This window comes from Aquarana catesbeiana, linkage group LG01 (assembly GCF_042186555.1).
Source record: "Aquarana catesbeiana isolate 2022-GZ linkage group LG01, ASM4218655v1, whole genome shotgun sequence".
Taxonomy (NCBI): Eukaryota; Metazoa; Chordata; class Amphibia; order Anura; family Ranidae; genus Aquarana; species Aquarana catesbeiana.
In genome coordinates this window covers 190,130,735-190,155,965 of record NC_133324.1, presented here as the reverse complement: position 1 = coordinate 190,155,965, position 25,231 = coordinate 190,130,735, and the positions used below count along the sequence as shown (strand labels likewise).

Below are 25,231 nucleotides of genomic sequence, written 5' to 3'. Positions count from 1 at the left end.
TTGGGACGGGCTCTGCTGATGCCACTGCGTTGCTTTGATTTTATCCAATACTTTTAATGTCTTCTCAAATGTGAGCGACCATTTTAACATTTTTCAATAAATGCTTTATATTTTACGGTATTACACTATGTGGCCCTATTTTTTCTCCTTTTGCCATATGTCATATTGTATTGGTAGACAGCCTACTGATGTCAAAACGGTCACGGATTCCTATCTGTTTTGGTCTATTTTGGAAGTCGTGGTTGCTGTACCTCTTGGGTGTGTTACACCAAAAGAGTGGTTGACTCATCAGGCATATGCCTAGTTGGGTTCAACCTGTCTGGTAAGCCCCTTTCCTTACGGTGGTGGATTATCTACAACCAGTTCACACAGATTCACAGTCACTATATTTGATGTCATATATGGACTTTATATGCACTGACACTGTTGGTTTATACTATTTAATCATTATCGTTGTGATATTTTATTGCTGTGTATTTTTGTTCTGAATATTCATTTATCATATTCACTTTATGGGGGTATAATTTTATTGCTTATTTCATCTTCATCAGCGCTGCACTATACTACTTTATTTGTTCAGTTATTCACAGTTTATCTAATGTGCTGGCAGCTACCATTATTTGTATAAGACAGCGTGGTTTTTTCACAATTTTTTCTACACAAGGGTGTATACGTGTCCTGTATTGAAGTGGTTAAATAATAGGTTAGGTAGAATGGGGGGCCTGAAGGTTATTTTCATTCAAGACTTAAGTACCTTGTGTCTCTCAATGAAGAAAGAAAAAAAAAAAATTGCGCTACTGAGATTTTATTTTAGGCTTTTGATTAAAATGTACATTTCAACCAAGCATGGTGATCTTGTGAAGCTGATAGCACAGCACCACCTTTTGCAGAGAGGCTGGCAGAACAAATATATGACAAGATGTTAAAGTCCTATCCATCTGGATATGGCCGTTTAAGATGATATAAATCTGAGATTAAAGTTTCTGAACACAGCTGAACAGCTGCATTATTTCCATCATGGCAAAAATAAGTCTACCAAACTGATTTTATCTGTTGCCCAGAGGTACTCCTACTATACACGTACAAACATTTTTTAAAATTAAAAACATTAATGCAGCAGGGCTTGGTTAATCTATGTTTTTGCTGACAGTATCCCTTTAACAAGCTGTGTCAATACATGGCAATAAATAAAATGTTTTCCACTTTATATATGCATGTCCTTTTAAGTATGTTAAGTATTTCAAACAAGCTGAAGATACTCTCCATGTCATGCCAAAATTCCAGATCAATTCTCTAGATATATCCAAAGCCCCTGAACAATGTTAGCCAGCCATAGGCAATGCAGTGTGACAGGGCATTCAGGGAGTGCTGCACATATTCCAGGTCACTTAGATTCTACATGTTATCAAAGAAGAGAACATGGCTACCCTCCTCCAATATACAGAGCAATAAGCACTGCTAGACAGCTACTGCTAGCTGGAGGCTAAAATAGAAATCTCAGACTTAGCAAAATGCACCACTGCCAGAAGTCATTACTCACGTCTCAAGCAATGCTTCCTCTGTCTGTGAGCTCTCAGCTATACTCATTACTAAAAGGCAAGCACAGTAAAAAAAAAAAAAGTTCTCAACAGCTAGTACTGTTTATATAGGTAACAGGTCTACTATGGCACTGCACTCTGCTTCCTGCCCTAGTGTTACATGTATAAATTAAAAAATACAGGAAATAATTCCATCATTGAGGTCTGACATCAAGCCCGAGGCAGTCCATTGCACTGGTATCATATAGGTTAGGAGGACATGGCTGTTCTGAGGATGTACATACTCCCACAGCAGCACGATGCATGAATGCTAATAAAAGATGGCGATTAAAAATAAACAAGGGGAGAATTTTAAACGGTATAATGAATAGCAAATACATTATCCTGTCAGTTCCAAATTCACAAAAATGGGGACAAATGCTTTTAATTGTCTATGCTGAAAAACAAAAAGGTCAGAAAGGTTAGATTATATAATGTATCATGATTTTATTCAAGTCTGTGTCCATGTTTGGGAGAATTTTCCTTCATGGTATATCTCTAGGACAGGAAGTGATTAGAATTTATCCAAATAGGTCACAGAGAGCAATAAATAATTGTAGAACAATGGAATGGAAAAAAGGTTCTAGAACCTCTGCCAGGTTAAGAAAAAAAAAAGGCCCAGATTTCAGCTTCAGGTTCAGAATAAAAAAGAAAACAAAATATACATCTATAGTTCAGAAGTATTATGGCTTAGAAGATAACAAAACAGCACAATTCTGCTTAAGCTAATTGAGACAAGACAGGCTCTGTTTTACTCTAATGAGAGCAGCTATTTTTACAATGATAGGCCCAGTTCCCCTCTTCCTGTATCCGGCACTACATGCTTTTTCTGGGTGACTTACCAGCCATAAACATTAACAGAAGAGTCCTGTGTTAGAGTTTAAAAAAAAAAAATGTGAATGAGACCCTTTAGTGGAAAGATAACTTTAACAGTAACATGTAAGAGAGTGTGCACTGTAAGATACTTATATTTTACCAATCAGTAGATATTCAAATGGATTTAAAGGTTTAATATTAAAAGGCAAAAAAAGTAATACAATTTGCCATTTCTTGCACCTATTAAGTCTTGGGGGAAGGGGTCCATCTATGGTCGACTTTAGGCAATCTGTATTAAACAATATCAAGCAATCAGGTGTTTTCTTTCACTAGTTTACCATATTGCAAATAAGAATGCGAATAGTTTTCACAGCAGAGAGGAGACTGTTCGGGGCCTAAGTCCTGCAGGAAATGTGTACACATTTTCAGTAATGCAGACTATCTTAAAGAACAAATTTAACCAGAGCACCTTAACTAAAAGTAGTATATTTCTGAATAACTGGAAGAAACAGAGACCCTGAAAAAAAGCACAAAGAAGGCCATGGTGGGATTTGACCTAAAGCAGTTACACACTGGTAGTTTTCAGTGTGTAACCCCCAGCTCCTGAAAAAAAACTACTTTCTACAATGTGAGCTGATATAAAGAGAATGTGGTACCATAAGCCGCACCAGAATCGGGTCAATCCACCCCTCTATTAAAGGTGCCTCCATCAGATGAGACCTTCTTAAAGCGGGGTTCCACCCAAATTTTGAACAATATCTGTATGTATTCTCTTCCTTGCCTAGATGCTGACATGCCGCATAGTTGCCAACATTGAAAAAAAAATATGTGGGACACTTTTTTTTGCTGTAGGCGGAGCCAATCAATAATTAGGAGGCGGGGCATTCGTTTGTAGGCGTGGCCTAGTAAAAAATAATAGTTGCGGCGCGCGAAGCGCGCCGCGGCGAAAAATGGGTGTGGCTTACGCGGAAAGTGGGCGTGGCTTACGCGGAAAGTGGGCGTGGCTCAAGAGGGTATGGTTAGAGTCTGAGATGAATGGGGGAGAGGGAAAGGGGGAGAGGGAAAGGGGGAGAGAGGAATGACGGGACAGCAGCCCCAGGTCCTACACAACAATAGAAATATGTGTATTCTAGAAAGTTTAACAATCAGCAGATAAAGATACTCCAAACACCTGGTGTTAACGCTTCAATCATCCCGGCACCATGGTTGTTATGGTGTCAGGATGATTGAAGCGCATTATTTCTATTATTACATTGTAATATAAAATTAAATCATTCAACTCACCATAATGCAGAATCAGTGGGATCCCTGAGCGTGTCACTAGCCACGTCGCCTGCCACCAGCAGAGTCTGTCCTTGCATCAGGTGCCCCCGCCAGAGTCTGTCCTTGCATCAGGTGCCCCCGCCAGTGCAGCCCCCCCTCAGTTAGTGCAGCCCCCCCTCAGTTAGTGCAGCCCCCCCTCAGTGCAGCCCCCCCTCAGTGAAGCCCCCCCTCAGTGAATGCAGCCCCCCCTCAGTGCAGCCCCCCTTCAGTTAGTGCAGCCCACCCTCAGTGCAGCCCCCCTTCAGTTAGTGCAGCCCACCCTCAGTGCAGCCCCACTCAGTTAGTGCAGCCTCCCCCCCTTAGTGCAGCCCCCCCAGTTAGTGCAGCCTCCCCTCAGTGCAGCCCCCCCCAGTTAGTACAGCCTCCCCCCTCAGTGCAGCCCCCCTCAGTGCAGCCTCCCCTCAGTGCAGCCCCCCCCTCAGTTAGTGCAGCCCCCCCTCAGTTATTGCAGCCCCCCCTCAGTTAGTGCAGCCCCACTCACTGCAGCCCTCCCTCAGTTAGTGCAGCCCCCCTCACTGCAGCCCCCCCTCAGTTAGTGCAGCCCCCCTCACTGCAGCCCTCCCTCAGTTAGTGCAGCCCCCCTCACTGCAGCCCCCCCCTCAGTTAGTGCAGCCCCCCCTCAGTTAGTGCAGCCCCCCCCTCAGTTAGTGCAGCCTCCCCCCCTCAATGCAGCCCGGCCCCCGCTCAGTGGAGGAGCGGCCGGTGTTCTGCCGAGAAAGTTCCCCTCGGCAATGGCGGACCCCCTGTACTGCGCAGGCGCAGCGCTTGCGCAGTACGGGGCTGGGGAACTTTCAGGAAGACACGGCGCCGGCGCCGTGTCTTCTGCTCGCTTCAGTGGAGAGGGGAGGGGCCGTGCAGCCAAAGAAGCCGCTTCATTGGCTGCACGGATCGAGCCCCCTTCCCCTCTCCACTAGAGGCAGCTAGAGCGGCAGCGCCGGCCGCCATTTTGCTGGAGCCCGCTGCTCCAAAAAAAAAAAAAAAAAAAAAAAAAAAAAAAAAACCAACATTCCCGATTTTCCTTATGGAAAATCCCGATTCGGGACACTCTCCAATCGGGACGAGGGTCCCAAAATCGGGATTGTCCCGGGAAAATCGGGACTGTTGGCAACTATGCATGCCGTTTAAAAAAATTTAAATCGCAGTAATTACCTTTTATTTTTCTATTCTTCTTTGCACTTCCTGGTTCTCCTCCCGTGGGAGTAGGCGTGTTTCTAGCCCCTCCCAGACTCCTGGGAGCTAGTCTCAGGCTTCCCAGGATGCCACTGAGCATGTGCGGGAACGAGCGGTGAATGCTGGGAGCACAGCATTCACCACATCCAGGAAATAAATGCTTGTGGGCTTCAAATGCCCACAATGAAGATGGAAACCGCCTGCAGTGAATAATATAAGTTATTCTTTCCGACGAAATCTGACACAGGCGGACATATTACACACAATATGTGAGTATGTAATGCTGAGAAGAAAAGTTTGTGAATGAACTAAAAAAAAAACAAAAAAACGATAGATAGGTGGACCCCCGCTTTAACTCTACTTCACTACTCCCCCCCCTCCCAATCACAGAAAACAATGTAGCAGCCTTCCCTGAGCTATAACGTACAGGTGAACCACCAGACTGTACACTTGCTCCAAGTGCATCCTCCATGGCCCAGACAACCATAAAGGGAGAGATGCCTAGTGCTCCAACCCACAGCAATCAAAACACCATAGATGAAGGAATCAAGTGTCATAGGCTGCACCCCAAAACAGGCCAAAAGTTAACATTGGACACACCACTAATATATTACACCCCAAAGAGGCTCTAGGCTGGGAAGCCTGAAATAAAAAATAAATGATCTCGGCTTCCCAGCCGAGGCGGAGCCATTTGTTTGAATGCAGAAGCTAAGTGTGACTTCATAACATCGTGCCCGGCCTCCGAACGATCATAGAGACTCCGGCGACCATCTGGTTTACCAGAAATCGCTATGGTAAACATGCGGGGCCGGCGGATCCTGTCTCCACTGATGGAAGCGGTGAGTCGGTAGAAGCACCGGAGAACAGGGGGACGTCCCCCTCTCACTACCCGTAAGAACGATCAAGCGGCGGAACAGTCGCTATGATCGTTCTTATGGTGTAGGGAATTGCCGGCTGAAGAAGCCGATATCATTACGATGCCTGTAGCTGCACAAAGTCAAGGACGTCATATGATGGCCGGCGAGCAGGAAGTGGTAAGAATGCTTTCAGAAACAGAAGTATTAACAAAATTGAAAGTAAATTAACAGAAGAGAAACCAAATCAATATTTGCCTTCAAAACAGCATCAGTTCTTCTAGGTACAGTTGCAAACAATTTTTGAAGGAACGCGGCAGGTAAGTTATTCCAGACATCTTGGAGAACTAACCACAGATCTTCAGTGGATGTAGGCTGCCGGAAGTCCTTCTGTCTCTTCATGTAATCCCAGACATACTGGAGGATGTTGAGATCAGGGCTCTGTTACTAAACCATCACTTCCAGGACTCCTTGTTCTTCTTTACACTGAAGATAATTCTTAATGACAATTGCTGTACGTTTGGGGTTGTTGTCCTGCTGCAGAATAAATTTGGGACCAATCACACACCTCCCTAATGTTATGGCATGATGGATAAGTATCTGCCTGTATTTCTCAGCACTGAGGACACCAGTGATCCTGACCAAATCTCCAACTCCATCTGCAGAAATGTAGCCCCAAACTTGCAAGGAAGCTCCACCATGCTTTAGGCCCCTTTCACACGGACGGATAGAATGGTGCTTTTAGCTGCGGATTTTCTAATTTTCTACCGCAGCTAAATGCACACAATGCTTTCCTATGGCCCCATTCACACACTGCGTTTAGCTGCGAATTAGATACATGCGGTTCTGTGCGGATAGAAAAAATAGAATTGACTGTGTCCAGGAGCGATTTAGCGCAGCTATCCGCACATAACCGCAGGTAATCGCAGTGCACTGTGTCAGCTGCGGATAACAGCGCCGAGCTGCTCATCGGGAAAGGAAAATTTTTTTTTCCTTTCCCAATGAGCGACAAGCACGGGGATCCGACTTGGATCCCCGCCAATGCCCAACGCTGTTTGGTATGAATCTTGAGCCGAAGCCGGAAGAAGACCCCCGGAGCTGTCTAATAAATTACTTTAAAAATCTGTGTAGTGTTTTTTTTATTGACACTTTTTCCCTAGGTGAATGGGTAGGGGTACCACGTACCCCATACTCATTCACATAAGGTGGGGGGCCGGGATCTGGGGGCCCCCTTATTAAAGGGGGCTCCCAGATTCCGATAAGCCCTCCGCCCGCAGACCCCGACAACCAACGGCCAGGGTTGTTGGGAAGAGGCCCTTGTCCTCATCAACATGGGGACAAGGTGCTTTGGGGTGGGGGGGCCGCAGGGCGCCCCCTCCCCCAAAGCACCCACCCCCATTGTTGAGGGCATGCGGCCTGGTAAGGCTCAGGAGAGGGGGGGGCGCTCGCCCGTCCCCACCCCCTTTCCTGACCGACTGGGCTGCGTGCTCGGATAAGGGTCTGGTATGGATTTTGGGGGGGACCCCACGTCGTTTTTTCGGCATAGGGGTTCCTCTTAAAATCCATACCAGACCAAAGGGCCTGGTATGCCCCTGGGGGGGGAACCCACACCATTTTTTAATTTAAAATTTGCCGTGGAGTTCCCCCTCAAGATTCAGTGCGAGTCGGCAACCTGTCGGGTTGCCATGGAAATGGCAAACCGCAGCCAAACGCGACCACAGCTAATCACACTGTGCAAATGCAGCTGATCGCAGTGCCTGGAGTCTTGAACTGCACAGGAAAAAAAAACATGCTTTTAACTGCGGCAGAATAGCCGTCCGTGTGAAAGGCGCCTTACTGTTGCCTGCAGACACCCATTATTGTAACGCTCTCCAGCCCTTCACAAACAAAGTGTCTCCTGCTACAGCCAAATATTTCACATTTTGACTCATCAGTCCAGAGCACCTGCTGGAGCCATTTTAGGTCTATCAAAAAATAAACCATGTACACTTTTCATTGTTTAAAAAAATATTTTGTCAATTTCTGGGTGTCTTCATCAGATTGCCCCCCCCACCTTACATCAGGTATGCCCATCAGAGTACCTCCATAGCTTTAACACAAGGCAAGCAGGGAGAAAAAGCTGGGAGGTGGAGCAGGTTGCAGGTCTGGAAGAAGGAAGTTCCACTTAATCTTTCTGTAATGCTGGGGGGCAGGTCACACACAAGAATTAATCTGTTAGTCATTTGGTGTATTCCTCTCATACACCATACCGGAATCCACCATATAATTAAAAAGGTGGTCCCAAACATTGCTTTTCTAAATGATCATACAAGAATAAGAGAATAAAGAGCTTTGCACTTTGAAACAAGATTGTCAGCGTTTAGCATCTCATCCTCGTCATTGGTTATTAGTCCTAACAACCAATAACCGCAGAGCTGCCTGGCGGTCCGGATAGAACTTGCTCTGGATCCAGACTGCAGGCCACCATTTAGCGAGGTCTGCCTTATGTTATCTTGGGATTTGAACATTTTCTTGGTTCCGATAAGCCAACCCACTAACAAAAATACAAATAAGAGAAGAGAGATTTTGACTTCCAAAAATGTTATGTGACATTTTTAGCTACAGTCAGTGCTTAGCACACTTGTCCTTTAACGATGGTCAGCAGACCCAAATTTCTAGTTGAAGAAAGGATGAACAATGTATGACTCATGAAAATAACTAGTGATTCAGAGCATTTGGTTCTGACACATGCTGCATGCATTGCTAAGCTATTATGGCTTTGATACTGGATAGCCGATGACTCCAAACAGCATTTACTGATTTGAATCTTGTCTTTCTATGGGCCATAATTTAAAGGAACTCTAATGGGGCGTACACACGGTCGGACTTTTCAGCTACAAAAGTCCGACAGCCTGTCCGACAGACTTTCGACGGACTTTCGACGGACTTGCGGCGGACTTTCTAACGAACAGACTTGCCTACACACGATCACACAAAAGTCCGTTGAATTCTTACGTGATGACGTACACCGGACTAAAATAAGGAAGTTGATAGCCAGTAGCCAATAGCTGCCCTAGCGTGGGTTTTTGTCCGTCAGACTAGCATACAGACGAGCGGATTTTTCGACCGGACTCGAGTCCGTCGGAAAGATTTGAAGCATGTTTCAAATCTAAAGTCCGTCGGATTTGAGGCTGAAAAAGTCCGTTGAAAGTCCGGAGAAGCCCACACACGATCGGATTACCAGCCAGCTTTAGTCCGTCAGCGTCCGTTGGACTTTTGTAGACGAAAAGTCCGACCGTGTGTACGCGGCATAAGAAAAACAAACATTCTAACTGATCTACAAGACAGTCTGTGGGCACAATATCTCTAATTCCAGCAATAATAAAAACATAAAACAGTGTTTTATTTGGCAAGCCAAAAGGTTGGTGTAAAGTCCAAAAAGAAATTACAAAATGTACTAGTAAATTTGACTTTGCATACATGTGACTGTGACAGAATTCTATAAAAACATTAAAAAGAGGACCATTTCCGGTTCAAGGCTTGCATAAATTAGTTTTATGACCTCTGAGCCAGCATTTCAGTACAAAAGTAGATGTAAACCACAGACAAAAATGCCAAAACAGACACAGAGAGAGTGGCGCTTCGCTCAACCCACCAGGGAAGGAGGGAGTGTTGCCTGACTCGTCCAGCTGGTGAGGAAGGGAATGACGTCCAACTTATCCAGCCAGCAAAGGAGTGACGCCATGCTCATCCAGTTAGTAAGGAAGCAGCAAAAGGTAATAAGTATTTTCTCTATGGTTTTAAGTGACCACGTTACAGGTCGAGTTGAAATGTTGACACATTGAAACCCGCCATGTCATATGACATAGCTAATACTTCCCATATACAACATCCAAAATGATCAGTGTAGAGATGCATAAACTACACAAGTAGCATAAAATGTTAATAGCAATTGTTAAACATTTCAGTATTAATGCAGCCATAGGACCAAAAAAAAAAAAAAAAAAACTATAATAGAAGTGACACTATACTCTTTACAGACAAAATGAATGAACCACCAGGGTGGATTTGATTTAAATCGCTAGTAAAAAGGCTTGATTTAAATCATATTTTCTAAAGAGCAACTGTCATCTCTGTCCCACAGTGGCTCCTCCTCTGACCTGCTGTCGGCTCACCTACAGTCCTATTCACTTTAATGGGACGGTTGGTGATGTGGCAGTGACACAACAAGGTGAGGGACGTGACGGCAGCAGGTGAGTGGATGCCCGCTAACAGGCGCTACGACGGTGGATCTGAATTGACAGATGATCTTTAAATGTAAGGACTTATTATTGCTGGTAGTTAGAGTCATTAATATTTGCAAACAAAAATGAAGGTTTCCTAATTAGAATAAGAAGCTGTCAGGTTAGTAAAACAGCGATATCAGAACCGATTCAATCAGTTTGTAGATTTGCAAAACAATGGGATAAAGGAATATTTCTGAACTTTGGTTCATCTCATGGCTACTGTGACATTGTGTGAATGCATTAATGCAGTGCATGTTATCTCAGCTTGCAGAGCTTGGGTTCATTAAATGAGTTTACCAAAAATGTAAATATTGCAGAATTTACAGCCTTGTGCTAAATAAACTAAATTATTAATGTATCCTAAATAGAAAACTATATCTTTAGATAGTTACTCCAAAAGCATTTTATTAAAATAAATTTGATTTAAAAAATGGATTTAAATAAAATAAATCCAAAAAAAATTTTTTTTTTTTTTTTTTTTTTTTATTAAATCATTGAGTTATAGCCACCCTGTGAACCATAACACCCAAAAATACATTGTGAGAGCACAAAATGAAACCTAGAGCTGAATTCCAGGTACTGTACAGATTTCTTTACATAGTTACATTGGTCTGGCTCGCACCAATGTAAGTATACATTTACCAATGCCGAGGAATCACTGTGGAACCTCCGCTACTACAGTAATCACTGCGGTCTTCCAGGTCCTGTACCGAGCACCTGCCCTACTGCACAGTAACCATAGGTGGTCACCAGTTCAGCACATGCAAAAATTCACAGAATATCCTGCATATGGTAGAGACACAGGATGTTAATGTCAATCTCCACTAAATCAAATTAAGGAACATCTTGCATATATTGAGAAAATACAAGAGGTCCTGTAAATGGAGCCCGTGCTGAGTGAGCGATACTCTGATTTCAATATGAAGCAGGGCAACTGCTTGACATGGGACTCGGAAGACTGTAGCGATCAATGAAGTAGCAGGTACTACTACCATGATTTTTCCACTTCCGAGCAGTCCCTTGGGTATAGATTTTAAAGCAGAGTTCCACCCACATCTGGCACCTTTCGGGGGGGGGGGGGGATGGGCGCAGGATAACTGTCTTTCATAGGTATTCTGTGGAAACATCAGCTGCGGTGTCGACATTGCTGGACTCCAGGACAGGTAAGTGTCCGATTATTAAAAGTCAGCAGCTGCAGGCCTCCGCTTTAATGCATTGTTAAGTTGGTCAAGGTAAGTATGCATATGCTATACTCAAGGGGCTGCTGGAGAATCACTGTAGTAGTCTCAGCTTTAATCTGTACCTATAAAATCATAAATATTAGCATATAATACATAACTGCTAATGACAGAAATACTAGAAAGCTCAAAGATCCATTACCTTCCCTTACTGACACAAAACAATTGTTATTTACTACCAATCAATTCTTAGAATTAACAACCAAGATAGAATGTCCGTATAAGCCAGCGGGTTTCTAATTTCTAATGCATACTGGTGCTATTTAACCACTTCCTGCCCGCCATATAGCAAAATGACGCAATGGCACAAAGTGGTTGTATCATCCTGACTGGATGTCATATGACGTCCAGCAAGATAAGATGGTAGCGCGCCCCCGTGGTGATCGGTGGTGTTTCAGTCTGACACGCTGCAACCCCGACCCTGGTAAGGAGCCTCTGACATAGGCTCTTTACCATGTGATCAGCTGTGTCCGTTTATCGGCTTTTCCTCTACTTGCACTGACAGACGCGAGTAGAGGAGAGCTCTCCTGACCATGGGGGGGGGGGGGAGGAATCTGCGCTGATTATCAGTGCAGACCCATCCAGGATGTCCACTGGAGTCCACCAGGTGAGCCCACCAGGGATGCCAATCAGTGCCCATTAGGATGGCACTCTGCCCATCGGTGATTGCCTGTCAGTGCCTCCTGAAAAGTGCTGCCCATCAGTGCACACCAGTGCCACCTACGGGTGCCCAGTGCCACAGAGTTCCCATCAGTGCCACCTATCAGTGCCCATCAGTCCAGGGGAAAATGTCCTTATTTACAAAGTAAGAGAAATAAAGAAAAACTTTTATTTGGAACGCAAAAAATAAAAACCCCAGTGGTGATCAAATATCACCAAAAGAAAGCTATTTCTGGGGGTGGGGGGTGATAAAAATATTTCATTTGGGTACAGTGTTGCATGACCGCGCAATTGTCATTCAAAATGTGACAGCGCTGAAAGCGGAAACTTGGACTGGGCAGGAAGGGGGTGAAAGTGCCCGGTACTGAAGTGGTTAAATAATGACAGTACTGAAGTGACGGCATTGTAGAAAGCATCAAAAACCAATTGGCACAATAATGAAAAATAATAATATGCTAAGAAGAGGAAAAGATTAAAGGTAGGACCTGTATGCTTTGTGGAAATCATAAATGTCTACAAAAAGCTCACATAAAAGAGCACTGCAAGTTCTAACAGAGAGGGGCTATTAGTGTAAAATGATAAACCACTTCCTTACATCAAAAACTTCCCAGGTCATCTGAAGAAACAAACAGCAGATTTCACAAAGGTGTACACTAACCAGGAGGCCCTCCGCCTCACACCTGATGCCTGGGTAAACATTAAACCTAACATTTCAATGCCCATAAAATCTGTCCAACACTCAATGACAATGTATAAACAGTATGTTAATTAAAGTGACACTATACAGCATTCGAATTCTCCAGAAACGATTGATGTGGCCATATGCACTGCTCTATTCACATCCCATAGTCCCTAGTCCATCGTGGGAGCGAGGAAGAGAAGGCGACTCCAATCCTAAACACAGTGGGAATATGGAAAATGAACGTAGCCTCTCCACAACAGCAGAAAAAAAAGAAGAAAAAAAAAACTATAATTAAATATACACACACATAATATTATATATATATATATATATATATATATATATATATATATATATATATATACACACATACACACACACACAGTGGAAATATAAACAGTGGGGACGGAAAGTATTCAGACCCCCTTAAATTTTTCACTCTTTGTTATATTGCAGCCATTTGCTAAAATCATTTAAGTTCATTTTTTTTCCTCATTAACCCTTTCATGACTAAGCCTATTTTTGAAATTTGGTGTTTACAAGTTAAAATCCGTATTTTTTGCTAGAAAATTACTTAGAGTTCCCAAACATTATATATATTTTTTTTAGCAGAGAATCTAGAGAATAAAATGGAGATTGTTGCAATATTTTATATCACACTGTATTTGTGCAGCAGTGTTTTAAAAGCAAATTTTTGAAAAGGGACACTTTCATGAATTTTAAAAATTCCAAACAGTAAAGTTACCCCAATTTTAATTTCATAGGTACCCCAAAACTACGGTACCTATGAATTTTCATAGGCGACGGTTTAAATTTTTTTTACGGTTACCAGGTTTGAGTTACAGAGGAGGTCTAGGGCTAGAATTATTGCTCTCGCTCTGACGATTGCGGCGATACCTCACATGTGTGATTTAAACACCGTTTACATATGCGGGCGCGACTTCCGTATGCGTTTTCTTCGCTGCACAAGCTCGCGGGGACGGGGGCCCTTTAAAAAAATTTGTTTTTTTTTTTATTTATTTTATTTATTTTTTTACTTTATAAATTGTGTTTAAAATTTTTTTTATTTTTTTTTACTTTTATTGCTGTCACAAGGAATGTAAACATCCCTTGTGACAGTAATAGGTGGTGACAGGTACTCTTTATGGAGGAATCGGGGGTCTGAATACTGCGATTCTGCGATTCTGAATACTGTATATTTTTTTTAAGACCAGCGTCATTGGCAGCCGAGTAAACGGGAAGTGACGTCATGACGTCGCTTCCGCGTTTACAACGAGAAGGCTGGAACGAAGCCGCCCACAGCTTCGTTCCAGCCCGCCCCCAGCCGCTGAAGGCAGCCGATTGAACACCGGGCCTCCCGATCGCACGGGAGGCCCGGTAAGAGTGGCGGGAGGGGGGGGGAATGTCCCCTCCCACTCCTCCAGTATAACAGCCGAGCGGCTTTTAGCCGCATCGGTTGTTATACTCGGGTAGCCAATCGCCCGCTGTGAACAACGGTACCGGGATGACGCCTGCAGCTGCGGGCATCATCCCGGTATAACCCCGGAAAGCCGAGTACGCATATCTGCGTACGGTCGGCGGGAAGGGGTTAATTTACACACAGCACCCCATACTGACAGAAGAACACAGAATTGTTGACATTTTTGCAGATTTATTAAAAAAGAAAAACTGAAATATCACATGGTCCTAAGTATTCAGACCCTTTGCTATGACACTCATATTTAACTCAGGTGCTGTCCATTTCTCCTGATCATCCTTGAGATGGTTCTACACCTTCATTTGAGTCCAGCTGTGTTTGATTATACTGATTGGACTTGATTAGGAAAGCCACACACCTGTCTATATATGACCTTACAGCTCACAGTGCATGTCAGAGCAAATGAGAATCATGAGGTCAAAAGGAACTGCTTGAAAAGCTCAGAGACAGAATTGTGGCAAGGCACAGATCTGGCCAAGGTTACAAAAAAATTTCTGCTGCACTTAAGGTTCCTAAAAGCACACAGTGGCCTCCATAATCCTTAAATGGAAGACATTTGGGACGACCAGAACCCTTCCTAGAGCTGGCCGTCCGGGCTAAACTGAGCTATCGGGGAGAAGAGCCTTGGTGAGAGGTAAAGAAGAACCCAAAGATCACTGTGGCTGAGCTCCAGAGATGCAGTCGGGAGATGGGAGAAAGTTGTAGAAATCAACCATCACTGCAGCCCTCCACCAGTCGGGGCTTTATAGCAGAATGGCCCGACAAAAGCCTCACCTCAGTGTAAGACACAAGAAAAAAAAAAAAACACCTGAAGGACTCCAAGATGGTGAGAAATAAGATTCTGTGGTCTGATGAGACCAAGATAGAACTTTTTGGCCTTAATTCTAAGCGGTATGTGTGGAGAAAAACAGGCATTGCTCATCACCTGTCCAATACAGTCCCAACAGTGAAGCATGGTGGTGGAAGCATGCTGTGGGGGTGTTTTACAGCTGCAGGAACAGGACGACTGGTTGCAATCGAGGGAAAGATTAATGCGGCCAAGTACAGAGATATCCTGGACGAAAACCTTTTGCAGAGTGCTTAGGACCTCAGACTGGGCCGAAGGTTTACCTTCCAACAAGACAATGACCCTAAGCACACAGCTAAAATAATGAAGGAGTGGCTTCACAACAACTCCGTGACTGTTCTTGAATGGCCCAACCAGAGCCCTGACTTAAACCCAATTGAGCATCTGTGGAGAGACCTAAAAAAATGGCTGTCCACCGTTTACCATCCAACCTGACAGAACTGGAGATGATCTGCAAGGAGGAATGGCAGAGGATCCCCAAATCCAGGTGTGAAAAACTTGTTACATCTTTCCCAAAAAGACTCATGGCTGTATTAGATCAAAAGGGTGCTTCTACTAAATACTGAGCAAAGGGTCTGAATACTTAGGACCATGTGATATTTTAGTTTTTCTTTTTTAATAAATCTGCAAAAATGTCAACAATTCTGTGTTTTTCTGTCAATATGGGGTGCTGTGTGTACATTAATGAGGGAAAAAAAATAACTTAAATGGCTGCAATATAACAAAGAGTGAAAAATTTAAGGGAGTCTGAATACTTTCCGTCCCCACTGTATATATACACACACACACACACACACTATTTAATATAGAGATATATAGATATATATATATATATATATATATATATATACACACATATACATAAACACACACACACACACACACACACACACTAGATTACCAAAAGTATTGGAACGCCTGCCTTTATATGCACTTTAATGGCATCCCAGTCTGTTGTGAGAGAGATATAGAAGCTGCTACTGCTCAACTCCCCTTCCAATACTGTCCAACTTTCATAATGTTCTAGTGACCGCCAAAAAGAAAAGGACAATAGGACTGTGCTAGTGATAAATGTACAACATATAAACCAAGGTAAAACTAATTTTATTGTCATATAAAAGCGGAGGTTTCCAACCCCCGGGCTCCGTGGCCTGTTTGCAGCTGGGCCGCAAAGGATGCAGGAGGTGTAGCGGGCGAGCAAGGAGATGTCATCTCTCACCGCCCAGCCCGCATGACCGCTGTTCCACCTTCACTCAGGATAGGACAGAACCCAGCAACTGTGCATGTATCCGCTTCCCCACCCGGACGTCGTAGCACTAGGGAGAGGCTGCGAGAAGAGGGTGCAAGTCTTTCACAGCAGGATTAAAAAACCCTTACAAATTGCCTCTAAATAATTAAGTGGCAAGCTGCATCTGGTATTTTTTGGTAGCAGGCTACAGTAACAATCCGCAACTGGTGGCAGGCCGCAACAATGACATTCTACATCTGGTGACAGACTGCAACAGTGACCGACTACATCTGGTGGTAGAATAGTGACGAGCTGCATCTGGTGGCAGGCGACGGTGGCAAGTTACAAGCTGCATCTGGTGGCAGGTGATGGTGGCAAGTGACACACTCAGGGCACCTACTGATTCTGCATTATGGGGATTTGAACTATTTCATTTTAGATTACAATGTAATAATAGAAATAATGCATTTCAATTATCCTGAGGCCATATCAACCATGGTGTCGTGATGACATCAGGACCCACCTGGTCCTTGGCAAAATTTTCTTCCACAAAACCAGTCCCTGGTGCCAGCAAAGTTGGGGACTGTTGATACACAGTATTTCTCAATAAAATAATGTTTAAACAAGTCTACAGGACTAATTGGTACAAATGTTGACCGCTTCTAATTTAACAATTGTTTTAACAAGATTACAGAGTACTTGTCCACAGAAAATACACCAAAGTACTCCAGAGTTTAGTCAGAAAAAAAAAAAGTTTGAAATCCTTTCAATTATTCTTGTAGTGGCTGGCAGTTCCAGGTATGGGGTATCTTATTCTTCATTGCACTGAAGTAGCACTCGAAAATCTTCATCTATCATTTTGGTGGGGATGTAGAAATTTAGGGATGTGGTACAACCATTTGAGGCCGGCCACCAATACAGCTTTGATGCTGTCGTAGTAGTCCAGGAACAAGAATGCAGATTTGGAATTCTGGCTTGACTCGCTGTATGATTGTTTCTAGGTCAGTGACAAAGTATTAAATCTCTGGAATAGCCCAACAGCCAGACAAGTAGTATTTTCAGGTGGCCTCTGGATGTCTCTCAGTGTGATCAGGAGACAGCATGGTTACGAGCTTTCTGCAGCCTTAGCAGATGCACCTAACTTGCAGTTCTTAATGTGCTTTGGCTAGCTCTACCATTCTATAAATAACAAAACTGTAGCAGATACATGTCCACTATTTGTTTTATCTAAAGAACTGATACTAAAAGTGCAAATCATCAAGGGATTTTTCTGTTCCCAAAAGCAATCAAATACAAGGGATTACCATGACAAGCTCTGGGCAAAAAGATTGAGCTAGAAAACTCCTAGAAGTCTCTCAAGTTATCTACTAATATTGCTTGAAGTAGAAGTTCGAGGCCAGCATGCTCTGAGAGCTTGAACTACAATCTAGTTAGCCAATAAATATAATCACCCTAATTTTAATCTACTTTTGTTGATGGCTAACACAATACAACACTCTACTGCTGCTAATACTGCTTGAAGGTAATCCAAAATAGACAGCACAGCCACCAGAGACTTTCCTCTGATGGAGGATAAACTCTGATCCAATTAAAAAGAGTTTTGTTTTTTTAATGCATCATTGATGGGGTCACTAAAGAGAACTGTTGAACACCTTAACCTAAGCTTCTTTTAATGGAAGCAGCCAATAGTTTATGACTTGACAAAATAACAAATGTTGTGCCCGAGCCCATCTCTTTCACCTTACTACACGCTATTTGTTTTTTTATTTTCGTTCAACCCAGCTGGCTAAACAAAAAAAAAAAAAACAAAGCAATGTTAGTACAGAAAAAACCCAAATACATCCCCCCTGCTGTGCTATTGTGTTCTGACAGGAGGGCCGTGCTCCCCCAGGACACACTAGTAAGCACTCACAGCCATTGGCTGCGAGAGCTGATCAGATGCTGCTTGGCTGCTGGCTTTCCAGCATGCCCGTTCAACATAAGCCGGCTTCTATCGGACAGGCTGCTGTACACACTGGCTGAGTGTTGGCTGGTTTCCATTAAACTGGCTAATATTGGGCCCCTGTGTACCAGTCATAATTGCACCCTCTGAGTAACCTCGATTAAAATGGGCACCATTGAAAACCATGAGATTTCCCTTGTCATTCTATTCTGTGCAACTCAAATAGCATCAGAAGCCACACTAGCCTGACCCAGGCCAAAACCATGCCCAGGACTGGTTTAATGGCTCCTACCGATAGTTAGGGCATGGGCACATTGATTGTCATTGAGGCCTCCAGCAGCCTGACTGACAACAATGAGACACTTCCTGCTCCATCAGTTGAGCAAGGCTTGCCTTGGAGAAGTGGTCACACACAGCAGATAAGATTTAAAATTTATTAACCTATATAGTGCAGCGGAATGAATGGATGCATCATAACCCACATAAAAAGCGGATAATAAGTAGGGTTGGCGTGTCCATTTTACATTTGCTTCATGGGGTTGTTTTTAAGGCTTGTTTGCATAATTAACATTTGCAGATAAGCATTGCATTGTAAAGAATGATTGCTATCAGAGACATAAAGAACTCAAGGAAATAAAAAAAGATTCCCTTTCTGCAATGCCTATGTCAAAAAAAGGTCAAAATGGTGTTTGCAAAGAATGACATTGAAGGGAGGTATAGATTCTTAGAATGGATATATTTTAATTAAAGAAAATAAACAGTGTGCTGTAAAGCATGTGATGCCATTTATTTTTAGTTGATATCTATATACCTAATAACATGCAGTTCAATACGGGATCAGATTCTGTTCAATACGGGATCAGATTCTGTTCAATACGGGATCAGATTCTGTTCAAAACGGGATCAGATTCTGTTCAAAACGGGATCAGATTCTGTTCAAAACGGGATCAGATTCTGTTCAAAACGGGATCAGATTCTGTTCAAAACGGGATCAGATTCTGTTCAATACGGGATCAGATTCTGTTCAATACGAGATCAGATTCAGTTCAATACGAGATCAGATTCAGTTCAATACGAGATCAGATTCTGTTCAATACGAGATCAGATTCTGTTCAATACGAGATCAGATTCTGTTCAATACGGGATCAGATTCTGTTCAATACGGGATCAGATTCTGTTCAATACGAGATCAGATTCTGTTCAATACGAGATCAGATTCTGTTCAATACGAGATCAGATTCTGTTCAATACGAGATCAGATTCTGTTCAATACGGGATCAGATTCTGTTCAATACGAGATCAGATTCTGTTCAATACGAGATCAGATTCTGTTCAATACGAGATCTCATGCATTTGCGACAGCAATGCAACCAAACAACCAGATAAGAGCTTGACCTACAAAAAAACACCGCCACCACCCCCCTCGTAACAACCCGCAGTACAATTACACATCACAAAGATAATAAACATTCCCCATAAACACAGTGAATAAACATGACTGATAATAAAGGTGTAAGCATATTTCCCTGTATATACGTTTACATATTTCCAACCAAGGTACTAAACAAGATGCCTGCTCAGTGTAGCCTATAGTTGGCAAATGCATGCAAACCACAAAAAATGTGTGTATGTGTGAATATATATATATGCGTTTGTTTTTTGCAAACCATGTGAGATGACCAAGACAAAGACCGTACACAATTCCATTAGTATATACTATGTCTTCTATTATTGCTCGGCTGTTGATGATCAGGTCTCAACTGCTGTACATCAGCATCCATGACGCCGATGCATTTGTCTGGCAGCCTTGCACTCCATTTCCCATGCAGAGAATTCTGCAAGCCCCACACTCTGTCCTTCCATGGGTGTTCCCACTGCCGTCATCATTTCTACACACCAGCAAGGTGAGGCGATGAGAACCTCGTCCTCCTTCATTCACCATCATGCAGATGCAGAGCTCCCCAGACCTAATACAGAACCATATTTATTTTTCATCTAAATGACACCAGCTGTATGAATGGTGTCAGAAGAGGAGGACTGTTGGGGGGGGGGGGTGTCCACCCATCAGCAGTCACATAGAACAGATATTACCAGGAGCCCAGATACACACAGATGTGCAGGCTCATCACATCCAGAAGCAGAAGATAAAAAAGGCCAGGTGATGGATGGAATGTAATACATCTACATAGGGCTACATCCATCCATGACAGCTCGTTGCATTGCCCTCTCCAGCACACACACACACACACACACACACACAGCAGCCCCTTTTGTTCTGTCATAGCAGCACAGATAACACAACACACTGACACCCCCATTGTTGTCAACGGACATTTCTAACACACTGTGATGGCTGGATGTGAGCAGTGCGGGACACAGTGCTGGCTGACAAGACATCACATAGACCATCAGCTGCTGCCAGCACGATGGGCGGACCGTGTCCGGCTGCTATGATAGAAGGAAGCCCTGGGATGACACATTGTAGAACAATGATGAAGTTCCCCTGACCATCGGACAGCAATGAAGAGATCGCACCTACCCCATCATCACCACCATGATCTCACAGCACTCCTCCATCCTGCCTCCAGACTGCTGCACAGCATGCGCGCTCCCGGCTACATGGGATCACATGATCCTCACACACACCCAGCGCTGGAGGTGAGAGCAGGGGGCGGGGCAGGCGGGCGCGAGCATCGCCTCCAGCGCTACTACTGCAGGGAGGAGGGGAGGAGCCCCGGCATACAGTGACAGCATTGGGGGGGGGGGGCGACACAGAAAGACAGCCAGGGGGAGATCGTACCAATGTATACAGCACCCCTATTACCACTACACACGGCCATCGTGTGCCTCTATCATCCATGATCTGTCCTTCTATTACTATCCGTTATTTAGGATTTAGCCCGACATTACCCTACAGGACCAGCAGGGGCAGCATCCTCCCTCCAGCGCCCCTCAATACTCTGATAACCTAAACCTGAGTCCATGTAGTGCTTGGACAATTATAAAAGGTATCTAAACCTAGAAATAAAAAATGCCAGCTATTACAGCTCACCCTCATTACATGTAGTGGCTGCATTCATTTTATTTTTGCAGGACTTGTTCCTTCAGGGCAGAGGCGCAACTAGAAACTTCAGGACCCCTGTGCAAGAAACCATGAAGGGCCCCAGCCCGGAGCACCGGGGCCACCTAGCCCCATGCGTCACCCCTGTACACCTGGACAGGAGGAGGGACCTCATATGGAGGAACCAATCCCCTCCATTTTCTTCCTGCGGCAGCTGAATGCCAGTAGGAGGGATAGAAGAAGTAGGCTTTCAGTGACTGCAGGGGGGAAATGGAGGGTATTGGTTCCTCCATATGCCACCCCTCCCATCCAGGTGTACAGGGGTGAGAAATGGGCCCCCAGCAGCATGGGGCTGGGATGAGTGGCAGCAAGCGGTGGTGGTAGTAGTGATGGTGGGATAGAAAGAGTGGCAACAGTGGTGGGGGGATGGGATCAGTGGGGGCGGGGGGTTAGAGGCAGTGAGGGGGGATGGGTTAAGTGGTGGCGGTGAAGAGGGGTTAGCTCAGTGGCGGGGGGGGGTTTGATAGATCCAGGGGGGGGGGGGGGGGAACGGTGGCAGTGCCATACCCCTCACCACCACAGTTCTCATCCCTATCCCTCCCATCACCAATAGGTGGGATGAAATCTGTGGTGGAGGGAGTCAGTAAGAGGCAGAGGTGGTGGTGGTTGGGATCAGTTTCATTGACAATTTGCCGCTTACTTTGTCAGTCGATTCCTTCCCCTTCATTATTCCCGTGCCTCCAGGAATGCCTGTGTCATGGGGTCTCCTGCAGCAGGGAGAGCTCCTCCCCCTTCACTCCATTTGCGTCAGCTGACTTTCTTTTCCAGCGTCCACCTCTTCCTAGCCTTTCCTCAGCGGCCAACCAGAGAACGGCTGGGCGGGCCTCTGAGAGCGGAGAACTGGCAAGCAAGCCCCTGAGAGCTGGTGGGCGCGCCCCCCCCCCCGACATCAGCGGAACTCCAGGGCCCAGTCACACCTGTGACTGCTACGACCCCTGTAGTTCCGCCACTGCTTCAGGGCTTTGGTTCAGACCAGGTGAACTGCAGGGACATTCCAGGATTTCCAGCACTGCACTGTCTTTGCAGACACTGGGGACCTTTCATTTTTCAATAGCAATCCCATACATCAGAGGTCTCCAAACTGCAGGCCAGGGGCTGGATGTGGCTCTTTGTCTTTATCTGGCCCTTGGGGTACTATTTCTCCCACTGACAGTCGATGGGGCTCCAATTCCTCCCACTGAGAAAAAAAAAGGAGATAAAGCCCGGTGGAGTTTCTTAGAAACTGCCAACATCCCAGTTAGTGGAAAAATACAGATATTGCATGAACATGCAAAAGAGAACTCCTCAGAAACTTTGAGGAAGTTACATTGCCTTGAAAAAGTTTTCATACTCCTTGAATTTTCCACATTTTGTCATGTTACAACCAAAAATGTAAATGTATTTTATTGGGATTTTATGTGATAGACCAACACAAAGTGGCACATAATTGTGAAATGAAAGAAAAATGATAAATGGTTTTCAAAATTTTTTTACAAATAAAATCTGTGAAAAGCGTGGCGTGCATTTGTATTCAGTCCCCTGAGTCAATACTTAGTAGAACCACCTTTCGTTACAATTACAGCTGCAAGTCTTTTTGGGGATATCTCTACCAGCTTTACACATCTAGAGAGTGACATTTTTGCACATCATTCTTTGCAAAATAGCTCAAGCTCTGTCAGATTGGATGGAGAGCGTCTGTGAACAGCAATTTTTAAGTCTTGCCACAGATTCCCAATTGGATTTAGGTCTGGACTTTGACTGGGCCATTCTAACACATGAATATGCTTTGATCTAAAACCATTCCATTGTAGCTCTGGCTGAATTTTTAGAGTTGTTGTCCAGCTGGAAGGTGAATCTCCCCCCAGTCTCAAGTCTTTTGTAGACTCTAACAGGTTTTCTTCTAAGATTGCCCTGTATTTGGCTCCATCTTCCCATCAACTCTGACCAGCTTCCTTGCCCTGCTGAAGAAAAGCATCCCCACAAAATGATGCTGCCACCACCATGTTTTACAGTGTTAGTTTTCCTTTTAGGCCAACAAAAATTAATTTTGGTCTTATCTGACCAGAGCACCTTCTTCCACATGGTTTGCTGTGTCCCCCACATGGCTTCTCACAAACTGCAAACTGGACTTTTTATGGCTTTCTTTCAACAATGACTTTCTTCTTGTCACTCTTCCATAAAGGCCAGATTTGTGGAGTGCATGACTAATAGTTGTCCTGTTGACAGATTCTCTTACCCGAGCTGTGGATCTCTGTAGCTCCACCAGAGTTACCATGGGCCTCTTGGCTGCTTCTCCGATTAATGCTCTCCTTGCCCGGTCTCTCAGTTTAGGTGGACGGCCATGTCTTGGTAGGTTTGCAGGATTGAACAGTGCTCTGTGAGATGTTCAAAGCTTGGGATATTTTTTCATAACCTAACCCTGCATTAACTTCTCCACTACTTTATCCCTGACCTGTCTGGTGTGCTCCTTGGCCTTCGTGATGTGGTTTGCTCACTAAGGTTCTGTAACAAACCTCTGAGGACTTTACAGAATGGCTGTATTTATACAGAGATTAAAATTACACACAGGTGGACTCCATTTACTAATTAGGTGACTTCTGAAGGCAATTGGTTGCACTAGATTTTAGTTAGGGGTATCAGAGTAAAGGGGGCTGAATACAAATGCACACCACACTTTTCAGATATTTATTTGTAAAAAGATTAGAAACCCATTTATCATTTTCCTTCCACTTCACAATTATGTGCCACTTTGTGCTGATCTATCACATAAAATCCCAATAAAATACATTTACGTTTTTGGCTGTAACATGACAAAATGTGGAAAATTTCAAGGAATACTTTTTGAAGGCACTGTAAGAGACAGGGTAATAGCGTTTAAAAGGCTTACGCCAATTTATTTGCATATAATGATAAAACAGATATACGAATACAAAATAACGGAAATGCAAAGAATTACAATAAGAATATACCCAACTGCGAGATGCAACTCGCACAGGCTGCCTAATAGACTAGCACAGTTCAACCCTATTCCTCCCGCTGACGCCGTCCATGGGGGCACTATTGCTCCCGCTGACGCCGTCCATGGGGGCACTATTGCTCCCGCTGACGCCGTCCATGGGGGCACTATTGCTCCCGCTGACGCCGTCCATGGGGGCACTATTGCTCCCGCTGACGCCGTCCATGGGGGCACTATTGCTCCCGCTGACGCCGTCCATGGGGGCACTATTGCTCCCGCTGACGCCGTCCATGGGGGCACTATTGCTCCCGCTGACGCCGTCCATGGGGGCACTATTGCTCCCGCTGACGCCGTCCATGGGGGCACTATTGCTCCCGCTGACGCCGTCCATGGGGGCACTATTGCTCCCGCTGACGCCGTCCATGGGGGCACTATTGCTCCCGCTGACGCCGTCCATGGGGGCACTATTGCTCCCGCTGACGCCGTCCATGGGGGCACTATTGCTCCCGCTGACGCCGTCCATGGGGGCACTATTGCTCCCGCTGACGCCGTCCATGGGGGCACTATTGCTCCCGCTGACGCCGTCCATGGGGGCACTATTGCTCCCGCTGACGCCGTCCATGGGGGCACTATTGCTCCCGCTGACGCCGTCCATGGGGGCACTATTGCTCCCGCTGACGCCGTCCATGGGGGCACTATTGCTCCCGCTGACGCCGTCCATGGGGGCACTATTGCTCCCGCTGACGCCGTCCATGGGGCACTATTGCTCCCGCTGACGCCGTCCATGGGGCACTATTGCTCCCGCTGACGCCGTCCATGGGGCACTATTCCTCCCGCTGACGCCGTCCATGGGGCACTATTCCTCCCGCTGACGCCGTCCATGGGGCACTATTCCTCCCGCTGACGCCGTCCATGGGGCACTATTCCTCCCGCTGACGCCGTCCATGGGGCACTATTCCTCCCGCTGACGCCGTCCATGGGGCACTATTCCTCCCGCTGACGCCGTCCATGGGGCACTATTCCTCCCGCTGACGCCGTCCATGGGGCACTATTCCTCCCGCTGACGCCGTCCATGGGGCACTATTCCTCCCGCTGA

The 25,231-nt window shown here is 45.0% G+C and overlaps 1 protein-coding gene across 5 annotated transcripts in view; it reads right to left on the bottom strand.

Annotated features, from left to right (window-relative positions):
* APC (APC regulator of WNT signaling pathway) overlaps positions 1–25,231 on the bottom strand; it is a 215,289-nt gene that overhangs the window by 136,702 nt on the left and 53,356 nt on the right. For 3 of the 5 annotated variants that reach the window (XM_073624618.1, XM_073624613.1, XM_073624617.1), the window contains exon 1: positions 20,619–20,764. The exons of the other annotated variants lie outside the window; for them this stretch is intronic. The gene's annotated coding sequence lies outside the window, so the exon portion shown is untranslated. Of the gene's footprint in view, positions 1–20,618; positions 20,765–25,231 lie in introns of those variants that run through there. 5 annotated transcript variants of the gene reach the window in all.